Here is a 19,617-nt window from a genome sequence, read left to right as displayed (position 1 = left end):
GTTATAAATAATAATCAATCGATCCATGCAATTGCTTAAAGCAATATTTATTGCTAATACGTTATATAGACAATGAAAATATTGGAAAATTTTATTAACAGCTTAACTGTTAAGCTTTATATCCCTTACTATCGAACTATTTATATAATAATAATTAATCACTAAATATTACATAAAGTAATAAAAAATAACCAAGTTAAACAGAAGGTACCACAATATATTCTAAAAGACACAAATGAAGCTTAGTCGCACGGTGGTAGAGACGCGCCGTGCATTTTAAGCCAACGAAAAATGTTCCAACTAAGCTAAAATAGGCTTAAGATAGTGACAAGAAATCATAACGACGTGCTCACTACATGTTTTTTATTTTATTTATTGCCGTTTCTTTTTTATATTATCTATATACTTATCAAAAAAAAAAAACAATTCAAGCGTTTCAACTAGAAATAGCACGAATATATAAAAGCGAACTATTTTCCGTATTCAACTTTTTGGTTTGATTAATGTGTTATTTTGTTGCTGTCGTGCCGTTGTTATTTTTGGTACGTATTGTGGCGTAAATATCGCAACGCTACATAGCACATAACTTTTTCAGAACTACCGAGGGAAAGTTGCGTTTAATAGCAACATTCAAAGTATTTATTTGTGTATGTAACTAAACTTCTGATTTATTCATTTATATTGTTTAAACATGTAATGTTAACATTAATATAAAATTTACGTCTTTATCTCCTTTTTAATGCAAAACGTCACAACAATATTTGAATACATAACAAGCAGATATTGACAAATTTTTAAGATTAGCCTTTTAGCAGAAAACATTACTACTCAATTAAATTTGGACATACATTCTTAAAATATAATATATTAAGAGATACTCATAGTTACGCCACAATTCAACAAAAGAACACGATGCTGTCCTCGTGTTTTTAATCTAGCTTTACTTAAATTGCTGCCGAAAATATATTTCAAAAATATATGCCTAAAAATATACTAAAAAAAATTGTTTTATACGACTAACATAAAACCTGGAGTACAAGTAGTGCAGTTCTGGGCTAACTAAACGTCTATAGGATCTAAATGTTACTTTGTTAAGCCAGGTACACTGGTACATTTCTCAACGAAATCCACTTTATCCCGCCAGCGTAATGAGACTGTGATTATGTCTTTAAGGTTTCGCATCATGGCTGTAATAGAAACTCAATACACTAAGTGCTTGTAATTTAGAACCTATATTTACAATGTTATTCGCTTGAACCTGTGTATACTGTTTAATCTTTCAGTATAACTTTTATTCTAAACAGATCTGAAATATTTTTAGTAGGTAGCCACGTCAGCGAGTTTCCATTTGTGGAATTCGAGCTGCATGTAGATAAATGTTACGACCGTCTCCATGTTTTAAACCTTCGTGTGCTGAACACAACGAGTGGAAGTATTGAATGTCTTTAAGTATTGAAGCGTAAACGCAGAACAAATAAACTGTCTTTTGTATTTATAATATTGGCGTTGTTTGTTTTAGTTAACAAGTTCTTGTTAGAAATGTGAGTAAACAAACCGGACTTTGGAAGAAATTTCTGAGATGTTTAAAAATTTTAATGGATTTCCATAATCAAATGAAATAAATTCCCGGTGATTTTATACTCTGTGACAATTTCGACAGTTCAAATGCTATGTATACTTTTTGATACAAAATAGGTTATTTTTTTATAAATGCTGTATCTGTCTTAAACTAAATGCAAAAATCCTTTAGTATTATAAGTTGTTGAGGTTTATATGTTCTATCTAAGGAAGCCGCGCTGACGATATCCGCATTGTACCTGATATGAACGCAATGATCAACAAGCAGGAAGTTACGTTTAATATATCGCTTTACTGCAATTACGTGTTTAAGGATCCTGAAGATAACGAAGACTTAAAATTATTATAAATTAGTGCAAAGATTATCAATTTTTGACATATTTATTTGTGATTTCAATTATAATTTATTTAAAATTAAATTTAATTCAGAACTTTGGCAAATATTCAGATGTTTAATTGCCTTCATTGTTAAGTGATAAATTTGCATAAAATTTATTGACTTTAATTTAGGACAAAAATAATAAATTAAAAGAAAAAAATTTGTCGAAGATTAGCAATTAACTGTTATAGCTTCAATAAATAATTCAATTAAAATGTATATTTAGTAGATTTAATCATATTAATAATTAATTATAAAATTCATAAATTGAAATTAGTAAATAAAATAATAAATTTACAATAACTTACGATTATTTTATGAAAATTAGATTTATATTTTCTCAGAGTTTTGATTCGAAACCATATGTACAATGAAATATTAAATTTTTTGTCGAACTCAAATTCTAAAAAAATCAAAAGCTGTATACTGACAGCTTGCAATAAATTCTGTTACATTATCATTGAGTGGTCAGTCTTATGAGTATATAGATTAACGTAAGAGTAGTTAATAATACAGTACTTTAAATACAGTTATATGTCACTTATATCACCTTTATTTTGAACATCAATATAATATAAAGTTAAATTCGTCCATATTTTTTTAATCTGACGCCAATGTTAAATCATCCATCGTGTGTTTAACCCATATATCCTTAGCTTATCCCATTGATAAGTATATTAATATTTATCTTATTAATTTACACGAAATATAATAATCATTTAACGAATACGCTGTATATAATTTACAGTAAGTTATAAGATGCGTTCATGTGGAAGTTCACGTTCGTGAAAAAAATAATTTACTACTTTCTCAAAAAGCATCGTCGTTGGTTGTAATTATCTGCATATATTATCAAATGTCAAGTTCAGGTGAAATCTTGACCTCTAGTCTTGCTACGTGATTTCGAAAAGGCGGAGAAAGTGCATCAAATACGGAAGAGTTGATCCTCGGTACCGCTAGACGGTACTCTTAATAACTACAATCTACATACACCCTTAATAATAAACGTCTTATACAGTTTATTACAAAACGTTTTGTCTTCTTCGTGAGAGTGTCAAATTACAGATGTTTGAAGAGAAAAACTTGCATTTAATTATTTATTCACATATTGGTAAGGCAAACAAACAACAACAAATCTATATGAATTTTTTCCCTAACCTATCTATATTTATTTATCTGGTGTTAGGGCTATGTGTAAGCTCTTCTGGTTAGTTACCATCCAATCATCATAAAACCAACTTCTACCAAAAAATAATACTTAGTATTGTTGGGTTCCACTTCGAAGGATGAGTGAACTTAGTTCCCAATTTAGTGGCCCATTTGATGGTCCATGTACCCATTGTATTAAAATTAGAAATCTGTTTTTTTATTTACCTATGAAAACTATTATATTTTATCAAGTAAAATGCTTCTTTATTTAAAAATTAAATCGTGCTGATATGTAACAAGATGGCGGATTGTGCAAAGTTACTTCTTTTACCTATTTACAAAACATGCAGGCTAATGAAATATTCAAAACCTATCACTAGAGTTGTCTATTCGATTTAGAATTAGAATCCTCTGCCAAAATCCCTGATGTTTAAAGTCTAAATTATCTTAACTAAAGGTTAATCTATCATATATTAAATGTTATCGTCGTTTTTAGTGTTTTTTGGTCCAAATCGAATTAACGAAAATAATAAACATACTTTCCGTTAAAAAAAGTAAGCTATTTTTGAATTAAAAATTCACAAAAATACTTGATAATAAACTAAACAAAGCACTGGTTGACTCTACTCAACAACACACGGCGAGAGAAATTAACGTCATCCGAAAGTAAAACTGAAGATGTATCCGGGTTTTCTATCGCAAGATCTGAACGTCAAGTTAAGTAATTAATAAGTATTACGACTTAGCGTGTTGTACGTAGAGACGGTTATAACGCGGTCTAGTGACAGCATTTCCGCATCAGTAAGAGCAACACATGTACTGTCATTCACGTTTCTTCAATTATAATTTATTGTTAAAAAAAAAAAAACCAGTAGTAGCTTATTCTATTATAGTACAAAAAACATGCACAAATGCCATGTGTTATGTCTGTTTATTACGCAATTCGAGAACGTCGAAACGATTCTCATGTACTCTTATTTAAAAATATTGATTTCGATATTACCTACATGATACATATACAACAAAATACATACATATAATCGTATTAATACAACAAACAATGCGTCTACGTCGGATGATGTTGTAAGTGCAGCAGAGCGAGCGGCGCAGACCATGCCTCGTCGCGAAATGCAGTTACGTATAAGTACCAACTAATAGCTTCCGCGTGCGAGCAGGAAGCGAACACTTTCCCTTTTGCCCGTGCGCAGCAGCCCACCACACTATGCATCACTATAACCCGACTAGATCAACGCGACCCTTTCTAACTTCACCAGCGCGAAAGTGAACGGTTCATCTAACGTAGCCGCTTTATAATGCAGTTAACCAACTAATGAGGTTAAGTATTCGCTGCTCCGTGATGCGTAGCAGCTGCATTTAAATAAGGATATATTGCCTGTCGAAGGAAGAGTAGAGGAAGTAACATCAAGGCAGCCTTAATTAGCAGCCGTGAGTCCATCGGCTATCAAGCCGCATGGAACAAGCGCTTGTATCGAATGTCGGTCCTGTCTTCTATAACAATACTCGTCACTGTCGCTACTACATGCTAACCCGGTGAAATAAATTCGATTTGCATAAGATATTTTTACCCCTTTCACGTTTATTATAAACTATTGTTATTGTGATATACCGGTTACGGCAATAAACTTCTAGAATGGTGAAAGAATGAACGCAAAACTCCTGAATGCGATACCAGTTTAAAAAGTAGTCTATGAAATTTTAAGTGATTTGCTAAAGCACAATACAGACGCGAAGGCGCCTTTAGTTGACCCATATACCATTCACGGACATTGACTCCACGGCGTGGACTCGCTTCACCCGCAACCGGGTGGCCGGGCCTTTAGAATTAAATCATTAGCGTCTTTTTAACCTTTTCATCGTAACGGTTTTTGCAATTCATTCGGATGATATTTTCACAATCTGCTAGAGTTAACCTTAATTATGATATCGCAGAATAAATACCGATGTTTAGAAGCTAACGTAAGCAACTTGAATAGAACTTCTTTAGTCGTTATTTATTGTCAAGAATGATCTATAATCCTTTGCTCAATTTTCATAACAATCTAAAATAATTAAAATTTCGGCTAATTACTATTACAATTTAAATATTATTTTATAAGACAATGAACACATAGATATCTGAATCTTCTACGCTGTTTTATTAAAACATTCTTATATATAATTGAGGTCGAATTCCTAACGAGTTTAGATATTTAGATTGATACTAAAACATACATCAACATTCTTTGTTACGCTTGAGTAAGCAGTGTTGTGATACGGGCATTGCAACGTTATTGTTTTCAGCTGAATTCCGGAAAGGCCAGGAAAAATATGGCGACGATCGAACAGTGCAGAGTTCACGATCGGGCGGTGACCCCCGAAACTGGGGCGGGCCTAGTCTGGTCTTTGCGGACATTTTCTACTATAAATTCTTTGGACACAAATCTACAACATACCTTTTAAATGTATAAAATATGTAAATGTATACAATTTAAACGACAATTTTTGTGCTTTTCTTGGACTCAGTAAATTATTTTCATTCTTTCAAATGTTTTGATACCAACACTATTTCATAAACATTTTTGTAAATTCTTTTAATTTTATGAAAAAAAAGCAGGAATGTATAATTCAATGAATTTTACATCTTGTAATGTAAAAAACACGAAAGAAGCGGCATTTAATATAGAAAAATCATCAATCATTAAGAGCTACTTTTTACGTATAGGTAAAATTAGAATTAAAAAAAATAACATTACCTTACAATTATTTTAATAAATAATCCTTCAGTCATTATCTTACGGAAATAATTACTATGCACTCATTTTCAATAAATAAAAATTCAGTTTTTACGAATCTTTCAATTTCCAATCATTCGTTTTTTAAAAAGTACAGGTGAATAGACAACTCATTCGCAATTTTTTTAATATTCGAATTTAAAAAAATATATGATATCGCATAACACTTTCTGACATTTGACATTTGAGGTTATTCTTATAGAACTGCTTTACTGATTGTGACCTGTTAAATTGACAACTAACTTATGACCTTTTCTTTTTAATTAAGAATACTACGCAATACATATTTAGTCAAACAAATGTATGCTCCCATATAATTTATTACACTTCATTTTTTTTTTTAATTTACAATAAATATTACTTTCGTAGACATAATTGTGGCCAAATTATCAACGGAAAGGACATAATTGACTCTACTTCAAAAATGAATACAAAAGTAAAATATTTATTAAATAAAAATACAAAGTTTGAGCATCCGAACAAAAAATGCTTATTTATATAAACTGCATGCAAGTCATATAAACATTATAATTAGTAATAGTAAAGTATACAAAGTCATCAAAGTTTAACTTCATTATAACTTGAAGTTTAATGACGTTTAAGTTTGAAGGAAATTTATAACAGAAAAACAGGAAAATAATGTTCTAGATGTAGCGCATGAAAGCCGTAAATTAAAATAACACAATATTACGATAACATAACAATACTTGCAGTATTGAGGCCGCGAGACCTTAGAGATTACCGCGCAAGGAAATCGTTAACCTACTAATTCTGGCATTTCTTTGAATATACTGTTATTTTTAAAGTATTTATTATTATTGGAACAAATTAAGTGAAACAGTATCAATATAAAATACAAGTGTGATTTAGTTTAGATTTATACCATAAATATATCACTAAGTATTAAAAGACCCTTGCGAGGGGCAATCAGGTTTAGTATTCCGAAAGTGATTATTTTCAATGCTTCCTCGCTCGATGCAAGAACAAGTGCAGGCCACGATTTAATCGATCGGACAATTCTCCGATAATTTCCAGCGTGAACGCGAGACGCGAGTGAAAAATAGTTTAAAAGCCATAAGTTCGTTAGTTGTGGCTACAGAGAACGTTGCTAATCTAACTGACCTATATAATGTGGGTGAAAGACCTCGTAAACTACTGCCGCCAGTGCATTATTCCCGCTACAATACTTTACGATGCGAGCAACAAGCGATTTTCCCCTGTATCGCTACTGTAAATAGGACACAATGGTCCGCAAACTAGTGAGCTACGTAACTAATGCGTTTCACGGAATCATTTTGTTTAAAGCTCATTTATAGCTCAAATAATATCTAAAACGAGAGCACGCAATTACATCAATGAGCACATTTCACTTTTGCACACCATATGTGTTGAATAATAATGATACGTATAGAATAATAGAACTGTAGCCTTAATGATGTGGACATTGTGCTATTACGGTTTTAAAGTTTAGTGAAAACTTGTAGTTTTAAGCGGATGTGATTTCATTATACTTATATAATAATCTTTAAAATCTAAAGCTTCTTCAAAATTGTTTCTGTAATTTTTATCATAAGTTATAAGTGCAGTTATAAGAAAACTCACTGTGTTAGACTATTTGATGTTAAACGATGGTTGTATAATTATTAATACTATGGTATATTTGATTATTTATTCGATATTTTCTCATTAATCATCGTCCGTTATTGCATATTCTGATTTTTCTCATTAGGCCGCTAACCCCTTGAACGTAAAACGAGATTGAAGAGAAAATTTTCCAGAGTTCGAAATTTTGGTGGTGATGAGTCAATGTATGTATGGGTTTCCACGTATTTTAATATAGATTACGCAGGGTAATGGCCTGTGTGCTGCGATACGAGGGGGCGGGTGTCAACATACTTGTTGCCTAAAAATTTGTCATAATTACTTCTGACAGCGGCCTAAGTGTATACGTTTCTTTGAACTTAGTTTTAGAACTATTTTTAAAACGTACTTATTTATATGAGAGCAGTGTTTTGAGACTAATACATTGACACGATAATACAAACAAAGTTTAAATCATTACATATTCCTGTTGATTTTTTATTTCGGTATTGTGATTTTTAAAAAACTTAACCATAACATAACATGAGCAGTCGCATTTTGCTGACGCGTAATATTAACTAATACTAGTTTAAGCAACTTACATTTTTATTTGTAGACCGTATGTATCTGTTCAACCTTTTTCCTTCATCTCTACAGGAGGGAAGCGAAGGCAAGGTGATCTCGCGCCTGTGAAAAGAGTAACAAAATTATTTGAGTTATTATACTAGAAAAACTCAGCAGAGTTAGTGATGCTTGTATATATATGTACATATATCAAGTGTCGATCAGATGAACTGCATAGAAGTTAAAGCGCTGCAGCTCTATCTAGTGGCGAGTTACAGCAAACAAACTAGACAAAACCTTCCATGAACAAATACATAAGTATATATCAAAATAAAAATATATACTAACATGCATTTTTATATACAAGATTAATGAATGAACTGTATGATATTATACATAGATTTGAAAGTTATTCTTTTTTCAAAAAACATACAATTGTTACAAATGATTAATAGACCTTAATCAATAAATTATAAAATTCCAAATATTTTTAAGATATATTAACGATCTCGTTACACTGTTATCTCATATATAAAAATAAATGTATCTTCGTTTATCTCGTACGCGTTCTTATGCCATTGATCTCATTCGGATTTGTAAACGATTGCTGTTGACACTAGCGTAAAAAATTTCTTGATAAAGTCAAAATAAGATGGCGCGCTAATCATAACATATACATAAACAAAAATAACTACCAATTGAAGTACTTAAAGAGTAAATTTGAAATAAATCAAACGATTAAAAATAAATACCATTTTCCTTTTGTGATACGAAATTGCACGCAACATTTAATATGGGAAGTTCACATATACCTATTGAACCTGGCTCGAATACATTTGAAACAATTTAATTCAAAATATCCTCAAAATAAAAAATTGTTAATATTATATAATATTACATGAAATAAGTACAACAATATTCATTCATATGTAATTAAGAGAGTTGTATCCGCACCCTCTGTTTGTGTTTAGGTAAAGTGGTATAATTGAAAAATAGTTTTACTTCTTCTATATTACTAATTTAGAATGGTATAAAATCCTTGTACATTTGAGATTTATAAATTTCTAATTATAAAGTAAACTTCTATAAAAATGTGACACCCAAGATAGAACCGGAATTTATCGAAAACGTCGACAGAAAACCTACTTATAGGATGAAAATCAACCACATAGGATCAACCCAAAATGGAAGATGGTGTAAGAAGCCCCAAAACCTTCTCCTCAAACGGAAATGTGGCCGTAGCCCACCTATGGGGAGCATTAATAATAATAAAGCTGAGTACTAGTAATGTAGTAAGCAAGTTTGAAATCATATTTTACTTAAAAATTAAATATATATCTATATATTTTAATTATAAGGTAAACAGCTCTATTTTATTATATAACCATCCATACTCAATAAATCAACTAAATTTTAACATTGTTCATAAAATCGAATACAAAGACTGACATCTGTTAATTAAAATTTAAATTAAACAAAATAAATTTGGTTAAATATTTTTGTCCATCGCAAAATCAATTAAGCAAGGAACTCGTTATTAATAATCTAATCTAACTAACCATATCGGCTATATATAATTCCAGTTTCAAGTTTTCTCCGTCGTGTCTTATGCAACGATGCATTTCATCTTTCTTACTTTTATCAGAGCTTATTTAGATTGAGAATTTTTTGTAGGGACTGTAATATGTATAAAGTGTGCGATAGTTTGTTATCTAAATGTCATTCTTTTTTTTTTAATTCATATTGTATAGCACAGATAATATTATATTCAAATTATTCCTCAATCACAATCATAATCGCAATAATCATTTCATTCTTCCCATTATTCTATGATTTAGAGTTTTCAAAAAATGTAATAAAAAAAAGTTACTTTTGTAAGCGATTCATAAAAAAACAAAGTCATAAACATTTCAAAGAAAAATCATATTGTTAAAACTTACAACAATCAACAAGAAACAAAAGTATAAAATAAATTATTCGCTGCAGAGAAAAATGACAAAGTTTAACCTGAACTTCGTTTGATATTTATACGTGGCTTCGGCAAAATTTAAGAGGCTTCTTTTTATTGTTTCAGTGATGCCTAAATATTTTTTTTTTCATTTATATCCTAATTTTTAATTTACAATTCAAAGCATAACATCTCAAAAAGCACACGTAATGATCATTTAAAACACTTAAACTACTATTAATTGAACTTTAATAATTTAAACTATTGGAAATTATTCTTTTTTATCAAACTCAATTTTTCCAACCTGAAGTATTTAAAGAGGCGAGATCCTCAGCAGTAAAACAGACCGGATCCTTCAAAACAACAATCCTCGTTAGTAAGTCACTCTTCACTATCGTACACATAAACGTTCACAATCCACTGAAAAACGTATCACCATGAAAATCAGGAACACGTCAGTTCATCCGAGGGACGTGCCTTCGAACCGGTGTATACACATGGAGGTGTCGGATCGGAACAATACGGACGTGCGGCGCAGGGGACAGCAGCGAGCGCACGGCGCGCCGGCGGAGCGGTGACTGACCGACACACTGCCGCACCACCCCGCCTGGATCGTTCCTCCGGGACCGTTCCGCCGGGAATCGGACCCTCGAGGGCCGCTTTCCTCACGCGAACCAGCCACACGTGCTCCCCCGGACCCGTGACTCATGCTCTCAACAGGTTCTGTTCTTCATTGCACCTTTCCACAGTTCCATCTCCGCGAATCGTAAGTGTCTTTGACCTTTTCATTTATTGAGACAATGCATCGAACGTCAATATAAACCACGTGTGTATACAATGCAATATTGTATTCAAGCGAGTGGGGATTAAGGTCTGATCGGTTAAATAATATTAAATAATTGAAAATTATAAGCAATTTATATAAAGAAGCTCACAATGTATGCTTAGAAGTATTTTAGGTTATAAATAAGAGCACGAATAACATAATAACACACGTCTCCGGTCATTGGTAATGGTCGACAGTGAAAGTGCCGCAGAATAAGCAAGCTCACTTTGCAAGGCAGTTGCGCCTCTTGTTAGATTTTCTTCGGTATTAGAAACCCTACCTTCAGTGGGCTTTCTATTGTTACAAACAATCACGATTCCAATAGTAAACTAATATATAAGTATTTAAACTATAAATCTATTCGCTATCGCTGAGTCGAACCCGATAATTGAAAATTAGCAATTGCTTAATGAAAGTAAGGCTTAGAAGTTAAGACAGAACTATCTAGAAATTTATTGGATTGTCGGGAAATACAAGAAAGTGTAAGAATCACACATAGTAAACTTTATTAGTCGGCATAGTTGTAACATGATGTCTTGTCATACTTAGCTTTGCAGTAATTATACAATTTAACCTCTATTAAGAAAAGTTTTAGGAAAACCGGATCACTTAATTTTTTTTTTTTTATAAGTAGTTGATATGTCGTTGCGCAAATGGGATGGTAAGTGGTCAGCGATGAGTTGTCAACAGCTATCTACCGCAGTTATGACTCTTACGAGTCTTATTATGTTTATCCTTTTATATACAGAACCTTAAGAAAGGATATTTATATAATTATATATGAGTGAAATACCACAAAACTATAGGTTTGATGAATTATAATTTTGCATAGTCTTTTGCGACATAGAGACTCACAAGGAAAGGGTTTTTGGAAATTTCAACGGGGTTTTAGTGGGAGGGGTAACTTCGTATGAATTTTACCCATACGACGGGACGGACTACTAGTTTTATACAATTAAAGATATATTTAATTGCGTATATCGTAGAGTTACAGTGCTTGAGATAGAATGGAATAAAAATATGTGTGCACACACACGGTAGAAATAAAACTTAATATATATAAACCTTATGCCTTAAGAGTTTTAAGTCTTAAGGTCTTGTCACTTTGTCGAGATTCAAATCACAACTATTCTAGAGAATTAACTTCAAGCCGTCCGTTATAGAAATAAGTAAATATTTTTGTACAGAATAGTTAAATAACTAAGTCACTTATAAATGGGCTCTATTTCTAACGGTCGCATATAATTACAGTCATTGTTGCCTTGTAACTACTATCAGTAGCGGCATATGTGAAGTACTATTGCAGTGACAATGTGATTCTAATTTCCTGTAACAGTTCATTCACATTTTTAAATTTTTCCTCTATTTTGTAATCCATAATTATTATTACTTTGTTAGAACCTAAAAATTGGCCCAAAAATTTTATACCTCTGTGCAAAAACCTTTTATTATATTTAAAAAGTTCATTTGAATTAGTAACAATGTATAGAATTAACTAAAAGGTTAAATAAAGGTTTCTCTATATTGATATGATCCAGATTAGTATATTTCATACACTTAAACACAAAATTTATCTATTTTTGTTTCAGTGAATATCCACCAACTCGTAGTGGTCAAATAAGCTCCAAGCCTTGTTTAACGGAGGCATTCGTGCTAAGAATTCGATGGTTTATTTTCAAAAGCCAACTAGAATACTGTTAATATATATATTATATAATTTTGGCTTTTATTTGTGCCGCGAGGGCACAGATTATATCGCAGAATATTTCCAATGTCACGTGCGATGGAGAAGACACGATGGAGATGGAATGGTACGGTCGAGATTACAAGCTTAATTTAAATTTAAAGGCAGAATAGTAGTAGAGTCTTTGTTAACCCATAACCTAAGACAACACAATAATAAATAATTAGATAAACTTAAATGATTATTAAGATAACATATAAGAACAATCACAAAAAAATTACAACTTAATTTTATTACGCTCAATGAATTTACATAAAAATTTACAAAGTGGACTAAACACAAACATTATCAAACATTCAACATTAATAGGGCGAGGAACTATAGGAGTGAGAACGTCGTATATGGGATGGAGTTGTCAATATATTTGTCACTGATTCAGATCTGACAGATAATATATCCATACTATATGTTTATACATCTAAAAAACAACAAAGTCATACTTTACAAATTATATGGTCATACAAACATGCTTTGCTTTAAATTAAAACATATAAATTATACATATGTATATGTTATATACAGTACCCTAACAGCGTTATTTTATTTAGTATATACAATTTCCTACTAACCGAGGATATTTCCGTTACAGCATATTTCCTGACATTACATATATCTAATGATTCATTATATACAACGGACACGCCGACTATGATTAATTGTAACGAAATTTAAAAAACAAATTAGGCTTACAAGTATGTTTCATACACAACTGATTAATATTTTAAAGTTTGTATGGTTGCTACTGATTTTATGGACATCGTTTTTAAGAAGCCGCGATCGATCGTAATTGTAGATAGGGTGTTCATACCCGGGCAAGCACAACTAAGTTTTTATGTGCTTGATTTATATTTTTGACAATTTATCACGTTCAACGGGGACGAAAGCTGTGTCTCCTACCACAAGTTTGCCAACAGCGTAGTGACAACAAGGCCTAAAGAGGGGTAGATGCCTTTGTCCAGCAGTGGCACATAGACTGTCTGTTATTAACTATTTTAAACTTTTGATGTAATATACATTTGAGACGTGTAACCCTGTTGGTTGGTCATTAGAGACTAGCTAACTGTCATCTTCCATAACCCGATGGGACAGAAATTCCTAGACACGAAAGTGTAAAGGAGTTTCCAGACTTTGAACCTAGGAGGTGTTGCAGCTGAATCAGCTATAGAAGAAAGTCAAAACCAAAGTTATTTTCATTGAGGATTTAACTAAATATATATGCAAATCGTAATCAATAAGTAAATATATACAGATCACGATTCTAACCCCCTGACATGTCGTCGATCTCATGGTGACGTCCGAGCTTGCTATTCCTGGACATCACATCACCATGGTGCACTTTCATGTGAGCCAGAAGAGGCCACCTATCACCTATCACGGCCACGCTGAAATCATAGCACTGACTTGTTATTATTTACTATAAAAATTATTTTTGTAAATTTTAAGTTGTTAAGAGGGGTTAAGTTTCGCTACCACAAACTGACTCGATCATCTATGTGTTAGAGCTAGAATGTGGTATTCTTCACTTAAAATTCCGTAGGTCTAAGGCTTTAAAAGCTCGTCTGGATGTTACAATCCTGAACAAAACCAAACAGCAATAAATAGTATTGTTGTGAATCAGTGTACAAGGGACACATAACATCTTATTTAGTTAATGCCCATCATGGATTAAAATGAAAAAAACATTGTCTTTTTGGATTATTCTTCTCGATTCTCCGTAGATTCCGTTATGAATCTTAAGAATTATTAATTTATTTCCGCTTTATAATTTTTGAAATGCGATGTGACGTTTCGTGTGCGATGCGACGATATTTGAATGACTTTAGGAAATGAAGCAATAATAATTATTTTATATTAAATTCTATTAAATCGATTATGATTTATGAGATTTCATGTTTTCTTGGGGGGTATGGGCGTGGTCATCCCTGCCCTCACCCACGCTACGCTCAAAATAATTACTAGAATTCGAAATGTAAACGAACAAAGTTTTTTTTTTATGTGTGTAATGAACCAATCCAGTTACATCACAATAACTTAGAAACAATAAAAGTTCTTTCTTATTTAATTTTATTTATTTAAATAAAACTCAGAATTCGAAATGGGGTTTGACGGTATGTGATGATAAGGCGCAAAATAAATAATATTCTTAGAACTAAGATGTTATGTTCCAGTAGCTTGTAACAACACAGGCTTATTTGCACTTTAAGCTGAAACGACAGTACAAAGTATTGATTTTAAGCTGTAGAATAACTGATAGAGTGGATAGAACTGGAAACTTCACCCATACTGTCATGTTCGCAGCCGAAGCTCGAGTATTTGGATCGTTACTCGAAGATCAAGTTGTCTGAAAGGATACAAAGATAAGGTTATTTTAAGGAATACACCAACATTAACAGCCTGTAAAATTCCCACTACTGGGCTAAGGTCTCCTCTCCCTTTAAGGAGAAGGTTTGGAGCATATTCCACCACGCTACTCTAATGCGGGTTGGTGGATATACATGTGGCAGAAAATCGTTGAAATTAGGCACATGCAGATTTCCTCACGATGTTTTCCTCCACCGCCGAGCACAAGATTAATTATAAACTCAAATTAAGCACCTGAATATTCAGTGGTGCTTGACTGGGTTTGAACCCGCAATCATCGGTTAAGATGCACGCGTCCTAACCACTGAGCCATCTCGGCTTTTAAGGAATGATCGGTGTATATTAATAAATAAATATAAATATTGGACAACATCACATACATTACTCTGATCCCAATGTAAGTAGCTAAAGCACTTGTGTTATGGAAATCAGAAGTAACGACGGTACCACAGACACCCAGACCCAAGACAACATAGAAAACAAATGAACTTTTTCAACATCGACTCGGCCGAGAATCGAACCCGGGACCTCAGAGTGGCGTACCCATGAAAACCGGTGTACACACTACTCGAACACGGAGGTCGTCAAAATATTGTTTAGAAACAAGCTGAACGATGTTTAAATTGTCTTTTGTTCTACTTAAATGTTATTGTTAAAAGCTAAACTTTGATTCAATAATTATGTTTCGGGCTTCAGATTTTTTCCGACAAGTTTAATAATTAGATTTCTAATTATGATAACGTTTTTTTATTTTATTTTAACTCTCTATTAAATGCCGTTTGATCTTTATAGACTCTTTGCAACTTGCGAACTAATTTATACTTATAGTAACATTGTAAAGAGTATTTATGGGAACATATAACGTGACAGGGAAAGATTAATTATTGTGAACATTATCTTTACAAGGGTCAAAGTATCGATCAAACGACTAGACGGATTTTAATAAAACTTGGCAACATCGGCCTTGGTTTAATATACAATAATGTTTATTCAATTAAAAAAATAACTTATAGTTTATAAGTTATATTATTTATTTCATTTTATTAAATGGAACAATTACATTTTCATATTTATCGACAAAAAATCTGCCACGCATAATGCCAAAACTACATAGGTATAGAAGAACCGAGAGAGACTTATTGGGATTATTTTATTGACTTTTTTATATATGATACTGATTGGAATTCCCAAATGAGGCATTCCAAATAGTTCAATATAAAGTTTACATATTTTGAAATCTAAGATATAATACTAAAAATACAGATAATAAATATTTGAAGTTGTAAATCGTGGAACTATAACATTGTTCGTAACATTAAATCAGAAAAAAACATATTTTACAGGAATGTTTTTTAAAATATAAATCATTTTCTTATAATTCAGACGATTAGGTTTTGTCGGCTTTATTCGTAAAGCGCTTCTATCATATTTTATGCTGGGAATGATGTAATAGATTTTTATTAAGATTTTTTTTTTACAAAGATCTTGCATATTTTCGTCTTTTAGATTTAGAAGGTTTATAAAATTAAATAATATAATAATTATTGTTTTAATAAATTGATATTTAAATTATATTATGACATTGACAAAGAAACTCTGAATGTATATCGACTACGAATAGTTCTCTAAGACTTACTATGAGGTCATATTATCACAATGAAGGGCGTCTTTAACATGATTAATATAGCGAGCGTACATGCGCCGGCACTTCCCCATTCCTTTACGTGTGTGGAAGATTGACTGATTGGTAGTAGATGTGCGTGTGTGCGTCGGGGTCGATGTTGTTGTACGCAGGAACGATTACGCAAACCGCGGAGCTTCCCCGAGGAGCGAGGTCGTTGGCAATGGACTCAGTTCAATGTCACCAAATATATCACCGAGCGGTGCACGGCGGGCGTGCGCTCTTGATACTTGGATAAGGATGGAGCGATGTACTGTTGAGTGATTTTGATCGTAATACTGTTGATTGATGTTATTACTTTTATCTTTTAAAATAAATCGTACTTATACAAATAAACATGGAGGTAAATAAATTTTCTGAGATCATTTACTTACGAATTACTATATATCATTTATATTTAAATTTGAAATATATACATTGCATAACCACTTAAGTATGTATAGTAACATAATAGTTTATATTAAAATTTCATCCGACCTTAATTCATTTTGCATAGGTTGAATAAATAAATGAAAATGTAAATTAGTAGTGAATCAAAAAATATATATATGAATCAAAAAGAGTTTTAATATCTAGGACCAACCCTGGGTGTAGAATTAGGAATTGGCAACAACAAAAATTATCATCTAAACTGAACCAACATTTAAAATTTCAAGTCCGTAGGATAAGAAGAAATGATCCTAATTCAGTTTGCAAAATTTGACCTAAATACACATATATTGTAAGTTAAATAGAATCTTGTAATAATAAAACATAAAACGTAATTTGATTATAAAAACAAAAAACCTTGAAAAGAGAATAGTTAGACATAGTATCAAGACGTATCGGGCGAACTCTACGGCCGGGCTCCTGACCGGGTCGATGACCGCACTTTTCGGCAGGCGCCCTGAGTTTCAGCTGTAACGCGATCCTGCACGCACACATACACTTGATGTCCGTATCATAACGTTCTCACGCATACACAGCTACACCGCGATAATATGGAACCGGAAAACCATTGTCGAAACGTCATTCGTATCGATAAATAATCAAGCGTCGGAGTCTCTAAAACGGTCACGTGACTTGGAACTGAATGTATTAATTCAATACATTTTAATGCTTACACAGCTCTGTTCCGTAGTTAAAATATAAAAAACACATTATAAATAATATATATTTGAAATCATCTCAATTTAACATACTTTGACGACTTATTGGAATTTAGAATTTCTTAATTTTGATCATATTATCCGTGTTCATGCACACTGTTATTGTAATACTCATAGTTTCCAAATTTTTTATTTATAATAATTATCATTGAATTATTATCTGTACAAGATACTATTGTAAAAAACTGAGATCATCATATCGCAATTTTTTTGATTATATCAGTATTTTAAAGATTATCATTCACTCAAAGTTTCGGTAGATGGAGTTGTTAGGTTTTTGTTCTATTTTTACTAATAAAATAACATTTCAAAATTATAATTATTATTTGTGTCGTACGAATACATACGGTATATATCTTTTTGCAAGAATAAATGGCTTTTAAAAGGGATGTAATTGAAGATAACGTTGAAAACGTTAATGCAGTTTTAAATTTGGAGCCAATTTTGAATAAAAGTTTTTTTTTTAATGAATCTTAATTCAATAAAGGTTTTTAAAAGTTTTTTTTTTTTAATTTGTACGTCTTGCATTTGTTTGATGGAGGTTATTTCCTGTTATTGCTAACCGAGAATTTCTTTACAACTCTTTTTTTTTTAAATGGTTGTACTTGTATGACATTACTCGGGAGATAGTTGATAGCACAATACACGATAGTATAATAAATGGTTTCTGGAAAATCTGCATCTATTGAAATAATATTTGAAACATGGTAATCCACCGACCTAAAGTGGAGCAGCGTGGTGAAAGGAGCTCAAAATTCACAGCCCGATAGCAGTTTGCAATCAAAACCGAATTTGTATATTCCACAGAAATAAAACCCGACAAAAATATTTAAGCAACAGACATACAGTTGTGTACAACTGATTCGTTGTGTATGTATAAATATTTCTAAGCATTACGTTTTCGTAAAATATATAAAATATTATGAACGCGTCTGACAAAATGATGTCTAGGCATTGACCTTCATCGATCGGCTGCTTCAAGGCCAGTCTGCCAAAACCTTCAGCCGTGAACCTTTGAACTTGAAGTGAACGTACCCTTGACTGGAGCAGCGAGGTCTTTGCCCGGCTATAATTAAACTGATAATGATAACAGCGCTCGTACAAGTTACATATGTCGTTGGAATATGAATGTTTACACACTTTTATGTTTGAGTATTGAATGACATTTATAATTCACAAGCGTAAGTCTAATTTAGAAAGAGAAATATTGTATATATCTATAATATCAAATATATTTATGTACTTGACTCAATGGTATTGGGTTTATTAATATTATATACTGTTGCAATTATTTATCTTTTTTTTTTCTAAGCGGCAACATTTTCAATCCGTTTTGTAATAAAAACTGTTTAATATAAAATTTTTTATTAGTTTTTGTATTTGGTAGTTTTAAATTCACTTACCTTACTATTTAAACAACAGTGGCATCAGATACTTTGATCTTTGATTTGACTATCCACGTATTGCCTTGTGGTCAGCCCTAATGTGCTTAAAACTATAAAAAAAAATATTTAAATACAGATACAAAATAATTACAAATTGGTTTGTAGTTACTTAAAAGGAAGAGGAGTTTATAGGCAATTTTAGTTTACTTTTACAAAACCTAACGAAATTCGACTTATTCACATACTTAAATTAAAATATTCAAAGTGAACTCCAATAAGGGCTCAAAGTACAAGGGCTCATATCACTGAAGGGGATCGAAATTAGAGGCCATTATATACAACGGCTAACGTTTTAAAAATAATGGAAATCCTTTGTTTCTTTGAAAACAATGCACGGATTTTTTTATTATTTCATCTTGAAAAAACCCTTTTATATTATGAATTTTTGTCTAACATGTGAAATAATGAAATCAATTGATGA

The 19,617-nt window shown here is 31.8% G+C and overlaps 1 protein-coding gene across 1 annotated transcript in view; it reads right to left on the bottom strand.

Annotated features, from left to right (window-relative positions):
• The window catches only part of LOC125069363 (hormone receptor 4), an 81,294-nt gene extending 70,782 nt beyond the window's left edge, over positions 1 to 10,512 (bottom strand). The window contains exons 1-2 of the mRNA XM_047678849.1: positions 10,296 to 10,512; positions 8,082 to 8,166 (exon numbers count right to left, since the gene is read on the bottom strand). The gene's annotated coding sequence lies outside the window, so the exon portion shown is untranslated. The remainder of the gene's footprint in view (positions 1 to 8,081; positions 8,167 to 10,295) is intronic.
• Positions 10,513 to 19,617: the final 9,105 nt, after the last annotated feature.

The sequence above is a fragment of the Vanessa atalanta genome, chromosome 2 (assembly GCF_905147765.1).
Source record: "Vanessa atalanta chromosome 2, ilVanAtal1.2, whole genome shotgun sequence".
Lineage (NCBI taxonomy): Eukaryota > Metazoa > Arthropoda > Insecta > Lepidoptera > Nymphalidae > Vanessa > Vanessa atalanta.
This window is presented reverse-complemented; position numbering and strand designations above follow the sequence as displayed.